Source organism: Telmatherina bonti, assembly GCF_933228915.1.
Source record: "Telmatherina bonti genome assembly, chromosome: 11".
Taxonomy (NCBI): Eukaryota; Metazoa; Chordata; class Actinopteri; order Atheriniformes; family Telmatherinidae; genus Telmatherina; species Telmatherina bonti.
Window position 1 is genome coordinate 37,555,348 of NC_136629.1, and position 13,117 is coordinate 37,568,464.

A 13,117-nucleotide genomic window follows, 5' to 3' on the forward strand; every position below is an offset into this window, starting at 1 on the left:
TCGACGGCTAACCCAGGCTCCATCCTGCCTGACCTGTCAGCTCTCTCCAACCAGCAGAGGATCATCTCACCATGACTCTCGTTTTGTTGCTCTTTAATCTTCTTGTGGTTTTTTTGCTGAATCAGCGACGTTGTGTGTTCAGAACATCCAGTTTCTTATTACACCGTGAAGCGAAGCGTCACGCCCAGGATGGTAAAGTTGTATCATGTTGGTTTCTCAGGATCTGTTGAACTTAAAGGCGCCTCTGCATTAATGTCAGGGTTGGATGGGTCTGATCTTTCCACAGTGGGTTCTGCTGGTTCCACACTGACCTGATAAGCCGGGATCAATATGACTTTTTTTTAATGGTTATTTATCTTATAAATTTCATAAAAAGGAATACTAATGGCAGAAATGACAGATATTGATCAGACTTCATCGTCTTATCAAAAGCTGAGTGACTCTGCTTAAGTTCCATCGACCATAAATACACCATAGAAGAAGAAGTGCTGCTTTGTTGAGACGCCAGCGTCGCAGAGGGGAGATAGTTAATGTTGGTGAATAGTTCAATATGTTTTTATAACTGCAGATTAGACATCATCTGCAAAACAACCTCATCCTCACTGAAAGTTAAAGTTGCTGTTAATCGATCGGTATTAAACATCCATGATGACATAAAAGCAGAACGAGAGGCGGGCATTGATCTCTGCTCTCCAGCCTCCCTCACCTCAAACACAACGCCTCCCTTTTAGACATCTGACAGCGTTGGTCGGACTTCTTAAAATTCTGCTCCTGTTTGCAGACGTGAAAGACTGATCAAAGTGTGGAGTCAACCATGCAGCCATGTTTTATGGAAACCTGGGGTCTCCTTCACAATCACTGTTGTTCTCCTTTTTTATCTTGTTTGTTTGCTTCTTTCCTTTTTACAAATGCTTCCAGACAGTGTAAACACACTGGTAACTATTATCTAACATCTGTAATGCCCTGGAGGACTTTTTCCCTCCAAGGCTGAAGGTTTAGGGCTGATAACATGCTGCTGTTTTACCCAGGATCACAGGAAACACCGATGCACTTCTGGCATTAAATGACAGGAAACATCTAAAAACAGTGTACCAAGGTCTGAATGTAATGCACAAACTTTTCTCCATAAACTGCACAACTCAAGTTTTGCAAAGATTTAATTTGCTACTTTTACAGCCTTGCAAACCTTGCAAAAGTCTCTCCCAAACCTCCAAACAGGCAGATCCAAGACTCTGATCTATGATACCTCCAGGCACTTGAATTTAAATGCTAATGCTTTTAGTCCGAGCCGGCAGACTACAATCTTAACTGGCAGGCCAAGTGACTGCAATACAAGTTAAAGAGCTGCAGGAGAGATGCTTAGCGGAGAGCAGTGGCGTGAAGCTACAGCGCTGGAGTTTCACAGGCAGTTCTGGAAGTCATTTGACTACAAAGGAGACCCTGTCAACAGAGAATCTGCTGCTCTTCTGAAGCAGCGGAGGAAACCAAGGCAGACAGGCAGCCAGTATGGTGCTGGTGGGCAAAGCAAGCCCCCAGCAGCATCCCAGCAGCTTTAGAATGAGCTAAATTTACACCGATGACCAGGCTGTGATGACGGATGAATAAATGTTTATATTAGATATATGCAGCAAGAAAAAAAGCTCAAATAATAAATACTGCTTCTCCATGTTCAGTCTGGACTCTGGTCTGGACTCTGGTCTGGACTCTGGTCTGGACTCTGGTCTGGATCCGGGTCTGGACTCTCTGGTCTGGACTCGGGTCTGGACTCGGGTCTGGATTCGGGTCTGGACTCTCTGGTCTGGACTCTCTGGTCTGGACTCGGGTCTGGATTCCGGTCTGGACTTGGGTCTGGACTCGGGTCTGGACTCGGGTCTGGATTCGGGTCTGGACTCTCTGGTCTGGACTCTCTGGTCTGGACTCGGGTCTGGATTCCGGTCTGGACTCAGGTCTGGACTCTCTGGTCTGGACTCGGGTCTGGATTCCGGTCTGGACTCTCTGGTCTGGACTCGGGTCTGGATTCGGGTCTGGACTCGGGTCTGGACTCGGGTCTGGATTCGGGTCTGGACTCTCAGGTCTGGACTCTCAGGTCTGGACTCGGGTCTGGACTCGAGTCTGGACTCTCTGGTCTGGACTCAGGTCTGGACTCGGGTCTGGACTCTCTGGTCTGGACTCGGGTCTGGATTCCGGTCTGGACTCTCTGGCCTGGACTCTCTGGTCTGGACTCTCTGGTCTGGATTCGGGTCTGGACTCTCTGGTCTGGACTCGGGTCTGGACTCTCTGGTCTGGACTCTCTGGTCTGGACTCGGGTCTGGACTCTCTGGTCTGGACTCGGGTCTGGATTCGGGTCTGGACTCGGGTCTGGACTCTCTGGTCTGGACTCTCGGGTCTGGACTCGGGTCTGGACTCGGGTCTGGATCCGGGTCTGGACTCTCTGGTCTGGACTCGGGTCTGGACTCGGGTCTGGACTCTCTGGTCTGGACTCGGGTCTGGACTCTCTGGCCTGGACTCTCTGGTCTGGACTCTCTGGTCTGGACTCTCTGGTCTGGACTCGGGTCTGGACTCGGGTCTGGACTCTCGGGTCTGGACTCTCGGTTCTGGATCCGGGTCTGGACTCTCTGGTCTGGACTCGGGTCTGGACTCGGGTCTGGATTCGGGTCTGGACTCGGGTCTGGATTCGGGTCTGGACTCTCTGGTCTGGATTCGGGTCTGGACTCTCTGGTCTGGACTCGGGTCTGGATTCCGGTCTGGACTCTCTGGTCTGGACTCGGGTCTGGATTCCGGTCTGGACTCTCTGGTCTGGACTCGGGTCTGGATTCGGGTCTGGACTCGGGTCTGGACTCGGGTCTGGATTCGGGTCTGGACTCTCAGGTCTGGACTCTCAGGTCTGGACTCGGGTCTGGACTCGGGTCTGGACTCTCTGGTCTGGACTCAGGTCTGGACTCGGGTCTGGACTCTCTGGTCTGGACTCGGGTCTGGATTCCGGTCTGGACTCTCTGGCCTGGACTCTCTGGTCTGGACTCTCTGGTCTGGATTCGGGTCTGGACTCTCTGGTCTGGACTCGGGTCTGGACTCTCTGGTCTGGACTCTCTGGTCTGGACTCGGGTCTGGACTCTCTGGTCTGGACTCGGGTCTGGATTCGGGTCTGGACTCGGGTCTGGACTCTCTGGTCTGGACTCTCGGGTCTGGACTCGGGTCTGGACTCGGGTCTGGATCCGGGTCTGGACTCTCTGGTCTGGACTCGGGTCTGGACTCGGGTCTGGACTCTCTGGTCTGGACTCGGGTCTGGACTCTCTGGCCTGGACTCTCTGGTCTGGACTCTCTGGTCTGGACTCTCTGGTCTGGACTCGGGTCTGGACTCGGGTCTGGACTCTCGGGTCTGGACTCTCGGGTCTGGATCCGGGTCTGGACTCTCTGGTCTGGACTCGGGTCTGGACTCGGGTCTGGATTCGGGTCTGGACTCGGGTCTGGATTCGGGTCTGGACTCTCTGGTCTGGACTCGGGTCTGGACTCGGGTCTGGACTCGGGTCTGGATTCGGGTCTGGACTCTCTGGTCTGGACTCTCTGGTCTGGACTCAGGTCTGGACTCGGGTCTGGACTCTCTGGTCTGGACTCAGGTCTGGACTCAGGTCTGGACTCGGGTCTGGACTCGGGTCTGGACTCTCTGGTCTGGACTCGGGTCTGGACTCGGGTCTGGACTCGGGTCTGGATTCGGGTCTGGACTCTCTGGTCTGGACTCGGGTCTGGACTCGGGTCTGGACTCGGGTCTGGATTCGGGTCTGGACTCTCTGGTCTGGACTCAGGTCTGGACTCTCTGGTCTGGACTCAGGTCTGGACTCGGGTCTGGACTCTCTGGTCTGGACTCAGGTCTGGACTCAGGTCTGGACTCGGGTCTGGACTCGGGTCTGGACTCGGGTCTGGACTCGGGTCTGGATCCGGGTCTGGACTCTCTGGTCTGGACTCTCGGGTCTGGACTCGGGTCTGGACTCGGGTCTGGATTCGGGTCTGGACTCTCTGGTCTGGACTCTCGGGTCTGGACTCTCGGGTCTGGACTCGGGTCTGGACTCGGGTCTGGACTCTCTGGTCTGGACTCTCGGGTCTGGACTCGGGTCTGGACTCGGGTCTGGATTCGGGTCTGGACTCTCTGGTCTGGACTCTCGGGTCTGGACTCGGGTCTGGACTCGGGTCTGGATCCGGGTCTGGACTCTCTGGTCTGGACTCGGGTCTGGACTCGGGTCTGGACTCTCTGGTCTGGACTCGGGTCTGGACTCTCTGGCCTGGACTCTCTGGTCTGGACTCTCTGGTCTGGACTCTGGTCTGGATCCGGGTCTGGACTCTCTGGTCTGGACTCGGGTCTGGATTCGGGTCTGGACTCGGGTCTGGACTCTCTGGTCTGGACTCTCGGGTCTGGACTCGGGTCTGGACTCGGGTCTGGATCCGGGTCTGGACTCTCTGGTCTGGACTCTCGGGTCTGGACTCGGGTCTGGACTCGGGTCTGGATTCGGGTCTGGACTCTCGGGTCTGGACTCGGGTCTGGACTCGGGTCTGGACTCGGGTCTGGATCCGGGTCTGGACTCTCTGGTCTGGACTCTCTGGTCTGGACTCGGGTCTGGACTCGGGTCTGGACTCTCTGGTCTGGACTCAGGTCTGGACTCTGGTCTGGACTCTGGTCTGGATCCGGGTCTGGACTCTGTTTATATTCTCTGAACGTATGACAGAAGTATTCTGGTCCAGAACCGTTCTGGGAAACTGTTGCTGAACTCGGTGATAAAATGAATCCTAAGGAATAAAAATGGGGGATTTGCTCAGAAATCGATGTGATCTGACACTTCTTTGTTTCCTGGACACATTCTGCTGAATAATGGAGGCTTTGACAGGTTTCTGGGTCCCCGACCGGCAGAGGTGGAAAGTCCTGGTCCAGACAGTAAAAGTCCAGTCCGGTAGCTGTTCCCACCCAGGTAAAGAGCCTGTTAGTGAAAACAGCTGTTCTAAATGTACAGGTAGATCCAGAAACATGGCAGGACTTTCTGGACCAGGAGTTGCCGACCAGCAAGACCCAACAGGTCCATCAGGTATGGAGGCAAAAAGACGAGGCTGGAAAGGAGCAACGTACGGTAAGACCCTGTGTGATAAGACAGCCGCTAGCCCACATCGTATCCAGGAGACGTCTGTAAATTCTGGTTATTCTGTGTAAAAACAGCAGATGTATGATGATTCATTTATTTATTACATGTACCAAAACTAATCCCATCAGATTAAGACTTTAATGACCAGTTTCTGTTCTTTCTGACCGTCTCAGGTTGTTGACTGGAGATGCTCTGCCCAATTTTATTTTTACCTCTGTTGGAAAGTGAAGCACATTTTTAAATGATCCTGTTTGTTGGAGAAGTGCAGCGTCTTGGTCTGCACCCCCCGACTGAACCGAGTCCCGCAGACCATCCTGATGCAACGTATTTCTCCTCTTTCTGCAGGTCTTCCTGGATAAAAGCTGCGGTGCACGTCGACTTCCTTCACACCGTCGCCTCGTGCAGCTCAGGATGGGAATCTGATCCGGGTCTAGATACAATTCAATCTGTTGGTTTTTCCAGAACGAGGCTATTTATGATGAGATGACGTTGTTGTGAAGCGGCGATGTACAAATAAAGCTGAAATAAACTGAAATGAATGAGTTCTAACTTGGGGAAAGAAACTGAAGTATCAGCCCGTCATAAAAACACGATTCATCCGTTTCATTAGTTGCATTTATGTAAAACAGTTTCATGCAACGCCTGGCAGCTTTCAGCACGGTGTGCAGCATGGCATTTAGAAAACAGAATAAATACAGGACGATAAAAGATGCGTCACACCTAAACAGGGTCTGAAATAGGAACTAGTCCGGCTAAGACCCGATCCAGGAGTGAGCGGTGCATCTGGACCTTCAGCTGATCCATCCACTGTTGGCCAACGTCTCATTAAATGTCTTGTCGTCTCCACGGAGGGGTTTCTGCCAGGAGGGAGGGGAAGTACGCCACATGACACAAGAACTGGACTGGAAATCAGACGCAACAGGTCTGAGGGAGGGATCGATCCTTCCCACAGCTCAGACCTCAACATTACTAAAACCGTGAGGATCATCTGGACAGATAACGGGACAGAAGACCGCCAACTTCCAAAGAGGAGCTTTAAAAAGTCCTTCAAGCCGCCGGCAGAATTTTTCCTGAAGGCAACTGAAAGAAACGACAAGCGAGCTTCTTAGGAAGAGAAGAAAAAAGCTGCTGACACTAAATATTGATTTTTATTCCAACAGAGATGTACAAGATCTACTTTTTGCCTTATTTAAATCATAATAATGAATAAATCATTTAAACCGGTGAATATATTTTCCTTGGAAAAAGAGGACGAGGAGTGTGTCGGTTTTCCTGCTTTGCAGTGAAGCTCCAGGAGAACTGGTGATTTATTCTGAATCAGTCCAAGTCTGGCTGGGTGGAGAAGGAAAAAGTGAAGCAAGGCTTTGAAACGACGATTCACAGTCCTGATTGGCATGAGCGACTGGAGGAACTAATACAGAGAGACATTCAGTCAGGATTTGTAGACTTTTCTGACTGTCTCAGTCATTATCGTCTTCTCACCCCTTCTCCCCGGTTTTCTTCAGCTGTCTCTGTTCCTCACATTCTCAAAGAAAATCCTGTGTAACCAGGCTTTGTCGGGTAAAGACGCTGTCCTTTAAAATTTGTCTCCGTGTCATTTCTCCTGTTTTTTCCTTTTGTCCTGCCTGTAAAAGACATTTTCTGTCCTCTGTAGTTGACACCTTGGCATCCTTTGGAAGTCCCAGACAAATGCGATTAGTTGGCTTGTTTAGTGTGCGTCGCACCACCAGTCCTTCCTACGGAGCTTCATCAAGCTTTTCCCAGTGCAGAGAGAATCTGTGGAATCTGAAACGAGCTCCTCAGATTGACATTCTGGACTCAGTGTGCAGGATGTCAACGTGGCATTTGGCACATTCCAAGCTGATTTGAGTTTTATTCTTCTCTGACTTGCCTGAACTCATTAGCTGCGTTTCCATCACATTTTTTCACAAAATAAAAGTGATATTTGTACGTTTCAGTGAGTAACAAGGTGATTTGCGGGTTTTCCATTGAACAGGGTTCGGTAAACAAACCTCAGCTTATGCAAAGCTTATGCAGTTTCTACTTCCTGCTGAGAATTTGCTACAACTTTTTGTAGCTTTTCTGCCTCATTTTCTTTTTTAAAACTCTGAAATTCACTGTTGTTTGTTTCACACCGCACCATCTTTACCAGACATAAACTGGTCACATGACCCCCAACGTCACGTCCAGGGACACGTAAATGTGAAAAGTGTTTCCATTACATTTTTGCGATATATATTCCTGAAAAACCACCTCATGAGAGCAGAAAAAACTTTTTAGCCATAGTTCAGTCTTTTTTCAAAATGCAGATGTTTCCATTTTTTCTTTACTTTGATATTTAGTTTTCGGGTAATTCCAGGTGTAACAGACACACATCTACAGTTTCTTATGACCAGGTGATGACAAGAGAGAAATGTGGGAGGAAGAAGATGAAGGAAGAAAGTGAGGAGAGTCAGGTGAAGATGAGGAGGAAGCGGAGCTCTGATAACAGAGGAGAGGAAGATAGATTACAGGAGAAAAGAGGAGAATTTTCTGCCGGTGTGGAGTAGGTGGTTCCTGCTAAAGATGTGGACTGCTTACTAATGACTGTGTGTGTGTGTGTGTGTGTGTGTGTGTGTGTGTGTGTGTGTGTGTGTTTGATGTGCTCCCCAGGCAATGCTAAGTAAGTTGGGGGAGTAACTGCTGCTACTCCTGCTTCACATCATTTACAGTAGGGAGCGTGCAGACACACACGCTGCTAATCCTGCCTTTCGTTTAATAGCTTTGCTTCATTACGTCTGTATAAATATTTCTGCATTAAGCTGTTGACTGAGCGCCACCTTTTAATGCTACTTCGCCTGTGGCAGGACTTTTCTTTTCTTTTTGCGAGTCGGTGTGTAATCGTGTCCATGTGCATGTATGTTTACATTTATCATACAACGTCTGCAGTTCACAGGAACAGACAGAGACAAATTATGTTTCCACAATGTAATCAATATTATATCAACATGGATTTGCATTTATGAACAGGATTATGGTTGGGATGTGTGTGAATATATATGTGTTTATTTAAACCTGCTACAACCAGAGTTCAGCTTCGTTTTCCAGGAAGCATTTTTTATTTGTTTTAACACTTAATTTTAGAGCTTCGCCTGTCAATCAGATGCTAATTTTCATTTTTTTAAATACTTTTTTCTGCTGCATGAAACGATCACTGCTGCTACTGGAGGCGTGCCACATTTCGCTTTCGCTCATGGGTGAGACGTTCATGTTACAGATCAGCTTCGTCATAAATGCTGTGAGTTGCAGACACGGAAAACGACAGCGCCGTAACGGTACTTATGTTCTTGTCTGGACATTCAGAGGTGGAGTCTGAGCATAATCACAGTTTATGCAGTAGTTTATGTGCGGACATCATTTTCAAACATCATCCGTCGTAGTCCTCAGACTTTCATGCTCCTTTAACGTTGTCGTGGTTGTTCAGTGAGTTTCTCCACTAGGGGGCAGTGCCGAGCTCAGAGGTCGCTTCCATGCATCGGTTAGGAGTGGCAACACACTGCCAGGAAGTCGTTTACAAGTGTTTGAAAATAAAACAGAAGAAGACGAGGAATGAAACTACAAAGTTTTTGCTGTTCTTAACTTCTGCCTCTTCTTCAGGTGCTTTTTATTTGGCGGTTTCTTTGGGTGTGTCCCAATGTCCGAACTCTTCCCTAACTCTTTATTTACCCAACAAGCCTGCACTAAAAAGTCAGCTCATTCTGTTGGAAACTCTGACACAAAGTTGGCAATTTTCTCCTCGTTACAGATCACATGACTACATGCTGTCACCATGGCAACCACCACGCATCATTCCCAATCCAATCCAAACTCATGTGAAATGTTTTGTTTGGTTATTTTGTATTTTATTCCTCCTTTGTTGCATTTATTCAACAAGTAAAGATATAAAATGAATTATCTATAGTTTTTCTTAACCTGCTTTGACGTTCATGCCACTCTGAGTTTCTGCCTGCAATGCATTGTGGTCTAAACTGACCCTTCTAGTGACCATCGAAACTCACTACTTTTCAAGATGCATTGTGGGTAATTATGAGTGCATTAGGTTTTTCTCTGGACAGTCGGACAACCCTAGAAAATGGCGTGGCCACTATATAGGGCACTATGTAGGGAATAGGTGGGACATTCAGATACAGCCCATTTCATCATCTTCCTGTTCTTCTTCTCTGGTTGTGTGTCAGCTTCAAAACTCATCGCTGCCACCAGGTTTTTCGGAAGTATTGCGCCGTTTTCAACATCAAGTCAGGGGATAGCAAAGCTCCTTGTAAACTAACAAAATTCTATCTGTGTATCCGTCTGGGTATCGGTCTTCTGCATCCAGCCCAGCCGAGTCTTTACACGTCTCCCTGTCTTCAGGATGCAACATGATGTTGTATTTGCCATGAATGTGCGATTGGTCTTGTTGGCCAGTGAAAGTGGCGTTTACATCCCTAAGAAAGATGGAAATCACAACATTTCAAACCCTAGTAGCCCAGCAGGACAGCGGCAGGTAAGAGAAAAGAAATCTCTCCATCTCAGAGACAGATGGGGCATCACAGAAAACTCTTTTTCCAGCGCAGGCTGTTTGTATTGCATTAAAATGTGTATTCACTGAATCCGTGATATGACCTTCTGCATCGCATACATTTCTCCTCTGTGATGCGATAACGCAGCAGGTGTGTGACAGCTGCAGAGAGACACTCAAAGACTGTGTCAAAAACTTACAGGGAAAAGCAAAGTGATGCAGACAGGCCTGTAAATCTGCACCTGTTGCTTTACACTGAGGTGCTTTCTGATGGAGATAGTTCGGCGTTTCAGGAACCCAGACCCGGGTTGTGAAGTCACAAAACTCCGTACACCTACTAGGGAGAGTGGCACATTTTCAGAGAGTGGCTTATGTTGTTTTTATTGTGATTTTAATGTGATTTTAACCTATCTTTGTCTGATCAATTATTTCTTTTTTACGCACTTGTGAGAGGTGGAAGACTGACTGTTTTTATTGAGTCGCCAGACAATTTGAATTTTCCTTTTAGGGATGAATAAAGTCCTATCTATCTATCTGTCTATCTATCTATCATGCCCACAAACCGGTGGGTATCCCACTGAGAAAACTAAGTCACACAGTCAAAGTTAGGAGGGATGGTGAAGGAAAGATGGCTGCCACCAAATCCAAAACATTGTAAAGTTATTACAGAAAGAAAGATATGATGTTCTCTGACTCCAGGTTTCCTTCACGCCATGCATACTGGTGAGAACTGTCAACACAAGATGGGGTCCTATCAGGTGTGGGTTACGGATACCACAATTTTTCCTTTTGATTTTGTAGCATTAGTTCACCGCAAGTTTTCACCTGTTCTGGAATGCAGCGTCTTTTTTTTTTTTTCAATAAAAAGAGTTATAGGTAAAAAATGAGTTTCCTTTACTGGAAAGACATTGTTCTCCTGTGTTCTTAAAGTTTTTACTGAAGATTTTTTGAGATCTCATTTACAGCCTGACTTATAAAACATTCCAACCCAAAACCTTCATCTTCATGCCGCTTATCCGGGGTCGGGTCGCGGGGGCAGCAGCCTAAGCAGGGAAGCCCAAACTTCCCTCTCCCCAGCCACATTTGCCAACTCTGCGGGGGGATCCCGAGGCGTTCCCAGGCCAGCCGAGAGATGTAATCCCTCCGGCGTGTCCTGGATCTTCCCCGGGGTCTCCTCCCAGAGGGACGTGCCTGGAACACCTCACCAGGGAGGTCCAGGAGGCATCCTGACCAGATGCCCGAGCCACCTCAACTGGTTCCTCTCCATGCGGAGGAGCAGCAGCTCTACTCTGATCTCCTCCCGGATGACCGAGCTCCTCACCCTATCTCTAAGGGAGAGCCCGGCCACCCTGCGGAGGACACTCATTTCAGCCGCCTGTATACGAGATCTCGTTCTTTCGGTCACGACCCACAGCTCATGACCATAGGTGAGGGTAGGAACGTAGATCGACTGGTAAATCGAGAGCTTCGCCTTCTGGCTCAGCTCCTTCTTCACCACGACAGACCGGCGCAGAGCCCGCATTACTGCAGACGCCGCACCGATCCGTCTGTCCATCTCACGCTCCATCCTTCCCTCACTCGTGAGCAAGACCCCGCGATATTTAAACTCCTCCACTTGAGACAGGACCTGACTCCCGACCCGGAGAGGACAATCAAACCCAAAAACATGTAAAAACTGTTTTGGGTTTTTTTTTTCTGCTTGGTAGCGTTTTGTAATTAATTAAGTGATAAAGAGATCCAGAGTGCAACAAGAACTTGCAACCCAGTTAACCCGGTGTTGAGATCATCTTTCCAGAAATGCATGATTATTTGTGTATTTTGGCCATTTAATACCTAATTTGCCCATAAAACTTCCTTACGCTTGTAAAACAAAAACAAAAAACAGTTTATTGTAAGTAATAAATCAGTCAGTTTCATGTTTAATTTACCAGCTAATCAAACATTTTTACTTTTTTTTCCAATTGCATCTCATATTAAGGGGCAAATAGTATGGCTGTTGATGAAAAAGTACCATAAACGAATGTTCTCAAAAGTCTTGATGTCGGAGTGGCAGAAAGTAAACGACAGAGATAGCAGGAAGCTAGCTACGAACAGCTACCCTTGCAGCTATACTGTTACCGAGCATGATAGTCCTCATCGGGTTGGAAAGCAGCGTTTGGAAACATTTAGCTTTTTATGGACATGAAAAAAGATGAGATCTGGACAAGACTTGTTGCATATGAAAGCTGATTAAAGCCAAAATAAAATAGTAACACTAAAATCACGAGACAGCACACGATGCGTTCGCAGCTACCGATGTTCTGCCTGGTTTGACATCTGTTGGTAGAACATCATACGGCAGCTTTGTCTGTTGGTTTCAGCTACTTTATCAAAACACCAGAGCTACTTCTGTTGTTTCAAAGGTCAGGTTACGGGATATTAATATTTTATTCATCATTTATTAATTATTTTGTAAAAGCCAACGCTACAATAAGTGTTTAAATTACATTAAAACCTTACTTGCAAAAAGAGGAAGAGAAAAAAGCTGTTATAAGTACAGTTTCATTCACTTCATCTGGGTTTTTAAATGCATTTCGCCTCCAGTTTTAGTCATACAAGCGATTCTCTTGAGGAATATGCAATTATTATGCAATAAAATATACTAAACAAACTGCTTCTGGCTTCACAGTCAACTGCATCCAGACACAATTTCTGAGGAGTCAGTGGTGCTGAAGTGGTGGGTCATTTGCAGTTTTCTGTGCTATGCAGGCAAATTAAGCAATGATATGACATATGCCAACGTAAAGCAAACCCACAGAACACTGCTGTTGCTCCGAACTACTGTCAAAACATCTTTCCTGCAGATTCCTGTCAGTTTATTTACCTTTGATAAACCAACACTGAGCAAATACATTCATTCTCTTCTACATGGCATAAGCCAGAAATCAGGTTCCAGCATAATAATGTGGTTTTAGAAAAGAGAATCAAACATGTGCAGGAATTTAAAAAATCTGGCAAAAATAACATTACAAAAAAATCAGCCTTTGTTTGCAAAGTTTTAGACATAAATCTATTGACGAAAGCATCTGTAGCAGACTGATTCAGAGACTGCGAGCAGAATATGATCCCTGCTGCAGCAACTTCTTGCCTTGAAGGTAAGCAGAGCCTTGGAATGAAGATCATGATCACAAGGCTGGTGCTTGGGTGACACACCGAGCAAGAAGGCACTGAGTTCACTTCAAGGTCAATCATTACTGGAACAGCAAGCAGGATTTCTGGTAAAATATTGGGAATATTATTTTGCATTAATTGTGGGTTACATAAATAAACACAAATTGAATTACTGACTTATCTGTAGCAAATTTAACTTCAACTTATTGATTAAAGATGCTATATTCTAGGTTTTGTCAACAGTTTCATATGTCAGAGGTCCAACAACATCGTTTTCAAAGAGTAATTCGGCCTCGGTCCTTAATTT